A 6,690-nucleotide genomic window follows, 5' to 3' on the forward strand; every position below is an offset into this window, starting at 1 on the left:
CTGACTGTAGCCTGCGATTTCTTGTAATCTGGGCAAACTATATAATTAAGTTGCATGTTTTTCAGTGTTGTTTGAATTGCTGCCGTATGTGTAGTTGGACTGCTCCGTGTCAAAGTTGTCTTACTATGCGTTGACATCGGAGTAAGTATTTTCTACTGGCTGCCTACAGATACCTCTACACTTTGAGTATAAAGCCCGAGCCCTCTGTCAATTTCATTCTACCAGCTGCAACCAAAGAAAAGAGAGATGGATCCTGAGCTGGGAGAGGTCACAGAGGAGGGGGATGCCATCGATGTTAGGGCTGCAGCAGCGGAGTAGAGGAGGGGGATGACGTCGATGTTAGGGCTGCAGCAGTGGAGCAGAGGAGGAGGCGCAGGTGCAGGAAGATGGCACAACATGCTGCTGAGGAGGAAGTGGAGGCAGAGTTCAACAGACGCCTTGCGCACGAGGTGATGTATACTTGCAACTCCAATGAATTGGAGCTTCTTTTCCCAGATGGCAGGGGAAGGAACCATGTTCAGATCATCAGTTGGGCTAGGGCGAGAGCAGCCACGGCTCCACATCCATCCACCATGGCTAAATGGTGTTGTTTCTTTGATCGTTATGACTGAAGTACTAATTTTTTTATGTTTTTAAGATTATGCTGTGAGGGAGTAGATGTTTGAATGAATAAATGAATTCAACTGTCTACCTTTGAATGTGTTGTTTTATCTGCATATGTTTGTCATGTGCAGTTTTTGAACTGCTGGTTTATGTGAAGTTGAACTGATTTGCGTTCAAATGTTGCATGGCTTGTATAATAGCTATTTCCTACCAGCTGGCCGCCCACCTGCCTATTTATTATTTTTATAATCTGCGAGTCTCCTTGGCTATAAATTCTATCCATCTATGTGTGGTGTGTGGCTTAGTCTCCCCCTCCTTTTTGTTCCTTCTTCCAGAATTAGATCTAGGTTCCTCCCTCTTCTCTTCGTTGTTTTCTTCCCTGTTCCTGTGTGTTCCATGGAGGATTGTTCATGCGGATGCCTGGCAAAGATGGCGTGCATAGCTGACGGCTGTGTGTACGAATCTGGTTTGGAGCTCACCCAGACTCAGCGCCGTGGCCAACTTTCTTGTCTGTTGTACAACAACCATGGTTTTCGTGCACCCTATGTTTGTCGCCTGACGGCCGGGGACTTGAAGGAATCATGGGTATGTGTTTCTATTCGTTTTGTTTTCTTCTTTTTTGTAGGTCTCTTTTTGAATCCCATGGACTTAATCTATAGTTTAGTTTTATCAATAGTTTGTCTATAATTTTTATTTGGTTTTGTCAGAATTTAACAGTAGGGATTTGTGTGTGTATTTGTTCATTACTTAATAGTATTTTATCCATTTTTGTTTAATCCTCGATCTGTTTTTGTCATATGTTTTTACTGTAGGTGTATTGATATGTATATTTCTTCAGTTTAGTTAGTTCATATGACTAGTCAGTTAGGTGTTTTTGTTTTGGTTCAGATTTTTCCTTTTCAGTTTGTTATGCAACCGTTCCTAGATCTATGTAAAAATTCAGTTATTTCAGGTGTTCACTTTGTTTTCTACTCCCATGCCCATTTGCAGAAAATGTCACCCAGGATCAGGATTGTTGCTCCTAGTTCCGGGATACTGACGATGGAGACTTCAGACAAAAATAGGTATCAGTTGATGGAATTTGCCTACCACATTGACTTTGATGGTTGCATCAACCTAACTACTGGGTGGAAGGAGTTTGTGGTAGAGTCTGGATTTGAGGATGGTGATGTGGTTATGGTTATGTTCTGCAGGGAAGATGACTCTTTGACGTTTAGAATTTGTGTGCTGTAGGTTTAAATGTGGCAAATGACGCCGGTTGTGAGATTTGTGTGTGTTTGATTATGTTGCAGTATTTTTTCTTTAAATATTTGCATGTGAGATGGTTGAATTCTATGGTATTATCAGATGATTTGGAACAATTTATGTAATGCTTTTCCTTTTGTTTTGCTCAAGTATGACTGTTTTTTTATATATTCTTTATATTTGAACTGGAACAATTTATAGTTGAACTGATGGGCATCCTTTGTTTTGACTGGAATATTTTCATGTACGTAGCTCGCAGACGGAACTATATGTTGATGACGTTTGTAGGACCGCTTTTGGGTTTTGAGTTTGCTTAACTTACATGTTGTTAATGATAGTACTGAACTATTTAGTTTGTCAATTACCAATCAAATTTCTTTGTTGTATAGCATTTTTTCTTACTTTTTTACATGAATTTTAGAGCACATTTTTTCTTTTTACAGTTGAATAATGATAGTTCTAGTATTTTTTAAAATTAAAAGAATTTAATCTTTGCTGCAGAGTACTGTATTTTTACTCGAACCTTATGAATTGTAGTAGTTGAACTTTTTATAAATTTGTTTCTAAATTTTTTATCACAATCTTCTACGTTTAATTTTCCAAATATATATATATATATATATATATATATATATATATTAGTTCTTACAATTAACATGTGTTTGAACTTTTTACATTATTTGTTTTTGAACTGATTTCTTGTGAGGTTTTTTAAAAATTATCTGCATTTGTTTTTTTATTTTGTCGTGTGTGATCGGCTGGAATTTTGTAATGAAGCGAACTACTATGTTGGGCCATCCGCCTGAGTCGTTGTTTTCGGCCCAGATACCTCGTCCGCACGGCTGTGCAGCGCAGCGTGCGCCTGCGCTCTGGGTTTAGTCCCACCTCGCTAGTCGAGGGGGCTCTAGACCTGTTTATAAGCGCAGCTGAGGCTCATCGGTCGAACTCCTCTGAATACTTACCTGAGCGCTTATACACGACGCTCGCTCTCTCTCATGACCTATGGGCCCTCGACGGCAGGCCCTGCGTTGTGCGAATTACTAGGGATTCGCCCACGGGCTCGAATTCAAGTATATAGCATCGTTAGGGCCTGCGCCGGTCCTTGGGCGGTCAATTTTTTCTTTTTTTTGTTTGTTTGAATCTAGTACTTGACTCCACCAGTAACTTGGACTGATACTTTTTGCTCTAGTTCTTGTGAGTTTTGTTCTAGGAACGAGCCGTAGCAGGCGACGACGCGGCGTGCCGCGGTGTCGCATGTTGGAAATATGCCCTAGAGGCAATAATAAAATGGTTATTATTATATTTCCTTGTTCAGGGTAATTGTCTATTGTTCATGCTATAATTGTGTTATCCGAAAATTGTAATACATGTGTGATTACATAGACCACAACATCTCCCTAGTGAGCCTCTAGTTAACTAGCTCATTGATCAATAGATAGTCATGGTTTCCTGACTATGGACATTGGATGTCATTGATAACGGGAACACATCATTAGGAGAATGATGTGATGGACAAGACCCAATCCTAAGCGTAGCGCAAGATCGTGTAGTTGGTCAATGTGACCAAGTGTTTGGTCATAGGATCATGCATTACGGTACGAGTAAAGTGACTTGCCGGTAACGAGATTGAACGAGGTATTGGGATACCGACGATCGAATCTCGGGCAAGTAACGTACCGATTGACAAAGGGAATTGAATACGGGATTGATTGAATCCTCGACATCGTGGTTCATCCGATGAGATCATCGTGGAACATGTGGGAGCCAACATGGGTATCTAGATCCCGCTGTTGGTTATTGACCGGAGAGTCATCTTGGTCATGTCTGCGTGTCTCCCGAACCCGTAGGGTCTACGCACTTAAGGTTCGGTGACGCTAGGGTTGTAGAGATATTAGTATGCGGTAACCCGAAATTGTTCGGAGTCCCGGATGAGATTCCGGATGCCACGAGGAGTTCCGGAATGGTCTGGAGGTGAAGATTCATATATAGGAAGTCCAGTTTCGGCCATCGGGAAAGTTTCGAGTGTAATCGGTATTGTACCGGGACCACCGAAAGGGTCCCGGGGGTCCACCGAGTGGGGCCACCTATCCCGGAGGGCCCCATGGGCTGAAGTAGGAAGGGAACCAGCCCATGGTGGGCTGGTGCACCCCCCTTGGGCCTCCCCCTGCGCCTAGGGTTAGAAACCCTATAGGTGTGGAGCGCCTCCACTTGGCTCGGGGGGCAAGCCACCCCCTTGGCCGCCGCCCCCCTGGCCCCTATATATAGTGGAGGGGAGGGAGGGCAGCCACACCCAAGCCTTTGGCGCCTCCCTCTCCCCTCGTAACACCTCTCTCTCTCTCTCTCTCTTGTTGGAGCTTGGCGAAGCCCTGCCGGGATCACCGCTGCTTCCACCACCACGCCGTCATGCTGCTGGATCTCCATCAACCTCTCCTTCCCCTTGCTGGATCAAGAAGGAGGAGACGTCTTCCCAACCGTACGTGTGTTGAACGCGGAGGTGCCGTCCGTTCGGCGCTCGGTCATCGGTGATTTGGATCACGACGAGTACGACTCCATCAACCCCGTTCTCTTGAATGCTTCCGCTCGTGATCTACAAGGGTATGTAGATGCAGTCCCCTCTCCCTCGTTGCTAGATGACTCCATAGGTTGATCTTGGTGATGTGTAGAAAAATTTAAAATTCCGCTACGTTCCCCAACATCGCAGGCGGAGGCGAGTCCGTAACATGACTTGCCCCCGCACAGCACCGAGGGGCATAGTTGTACCGACACATCTTCCATGTATGGACTTGCCCCCATTATCTATCTTAGGGGTGCGTGGGTGCATGTGGGGGGGGGGACAGAATAACCGCATTGCGCCTGTCAAATGAGCGCACTGCCGCGTTAGCGCGAGGCCGAGCCGGGAGGGGGGGGAGGGGGCGAGACCCCTGCTACCTCTAGAGCACTGCGTTGGTTTTCCCTTGAAGAGGAAAGAGTGATGCAGCAAAGCAGCGTAAGTATTTCCCTCAGTTTTTGAGAACCAAGGTATCAATCCAGTAGGAGACCACACGCGAGTCACCTCGTACCTACACAAACAAATAAGAACCTCGCAACCAACGCGATAAAGGGGTTGTCAATCCCTTCACGGCCACTTGCAAGAGTGAGATTTGATAGAGATGATAATAATAAGGTAAATATTTTTGGTATTTTTATGATATAGATTGGAAGTAAAGATTGCAAAATAAAATAGATTGGAAACTTGTATGATGGAAAATAGACCCGGGGGCCATAGGTTTCACTAGTGGCTTCTCTCAAGATTGCATAAGTATTACGGTGGGTGAACAAATTACTGTCGAGCAATTGATAGAATTGAGTATAGTTATGAGAATATCTAGGTATGATCATGTATATAGGCATCACATCCGTGACAAGTAGACCGACTCCTGCCTGCATCTACTACTATTATTCCACACATCGACCGCTATCCAGCATGCATCTAGAGTATTAAGTTCATAAGAACAGAGTAACGCCTTAAGCAATATGACATGATGTAGAGGGATAAATTGATGCAATATGATGTAAACCCCATCTTTTTATCCTCGATGGCAACAATACAATACGTGTTGTTTCCCTTTCCGTCACTGGGATCGAGCACCGCAAGATTGAACCCAAAGCTAAGCACTTCTCCCATTGCAAGAAAGATCAATCTAGTGGGCCAAACCAGACTGATAATTCGAAGAGACTTGCAAAGATAACCAATCATACATAAAAGAATTCAGAGAAGATTCAAATATTGTTCATAGATAAACTTGATCATAAACCCACAATTCATCGGATCTTGACAAACACACCGCAAAAGAAGATTACATCGAATAGATCTCCAAGAGAATCGAGGAGAACTTTGTATTGAGATCCAAAGAGAGAGAAGAAGCCATCTGGCTAATAACTATGTGAAGGAAATATGCCCTAGAGGCAATAATAAAGTTATTATTTATTTCCTTATATCATGATAAATGTTTATTATTCATGCTAGAATTGTATTAACCGGAAACATAATACATGTGTGAATACATAGACAAACAAAGTGTCACTAGTATGCCTCTACTTGACTAGCTCGTTGATCAAAGATGGTTATGTTTCCTAACCATAGACATGAGTTGTCATTTGATTAATGGGATCACATCATTAGGAGAATGATGTGATTGACTTGACCCATTCCGTTAGCATAGCACTTGATCGTTTAGTTTGTTGCTATTGCTTTCTTCATGACTTATACATGTTCCTATGACTATGAGATTATGCAACTCCCGTTTACCGGAGGAACACTTTGTGTGCTACCAAACGTCACAACGCAACTGGGTGATTATAAAGGTGCTCTACAGGTGTCTCCGAAGGTACTTGTTGGGTTGGCGTATTTCAAGATTAGGATTTGTCACTCCGATTGTCGGAGAGGTATCTCTGGGCCCTATCGGTAATGCACATCACTCAAGCCTTGCAAACATTGCAACTAATAAGTTAGTTGCAGGATGATGTATTACGGAACGAGTAAAGAGACTTGCCGGTAACGAGATTGAACTAGGTATTAAGATACCGATGATCGAATCTCGGGCAAGTAACATACCGATGACAAAGGGAACAACGTATGTTGTTATGCGGTCTGACCGATAAAGATCTTCGTAGAATATGTAGGAGCCAATATGAGCATCCAGGTTCCGCTATTGGTTATTGACCGGAGACGTGTCTCGGTCATGTCTACATAGTTCTCGAACCCGTAGGGTCCGCACGCTTAACGCTACGATGACAGTTATATTATGAGTTTATATATTTTGATGTACTGAAGGAGTTCGGAGTCCCAGATGAGATCGGGGA

This window comes from Triticum urartu, chromosome 2A, assembly GCF_056163025.1.
Source record: "Triticum urartu cultivar PI428250 chromosome 2A, HENAU_Tu73, whole genome shotgun sequence".
NCBI classification, from domain to species: domain Eukaryota; kingdom Viridiplantae; phylum Streptophyta; class Magnoliopsida; order Poales; family Poaceae; genus Triticum; species Triticum urartu.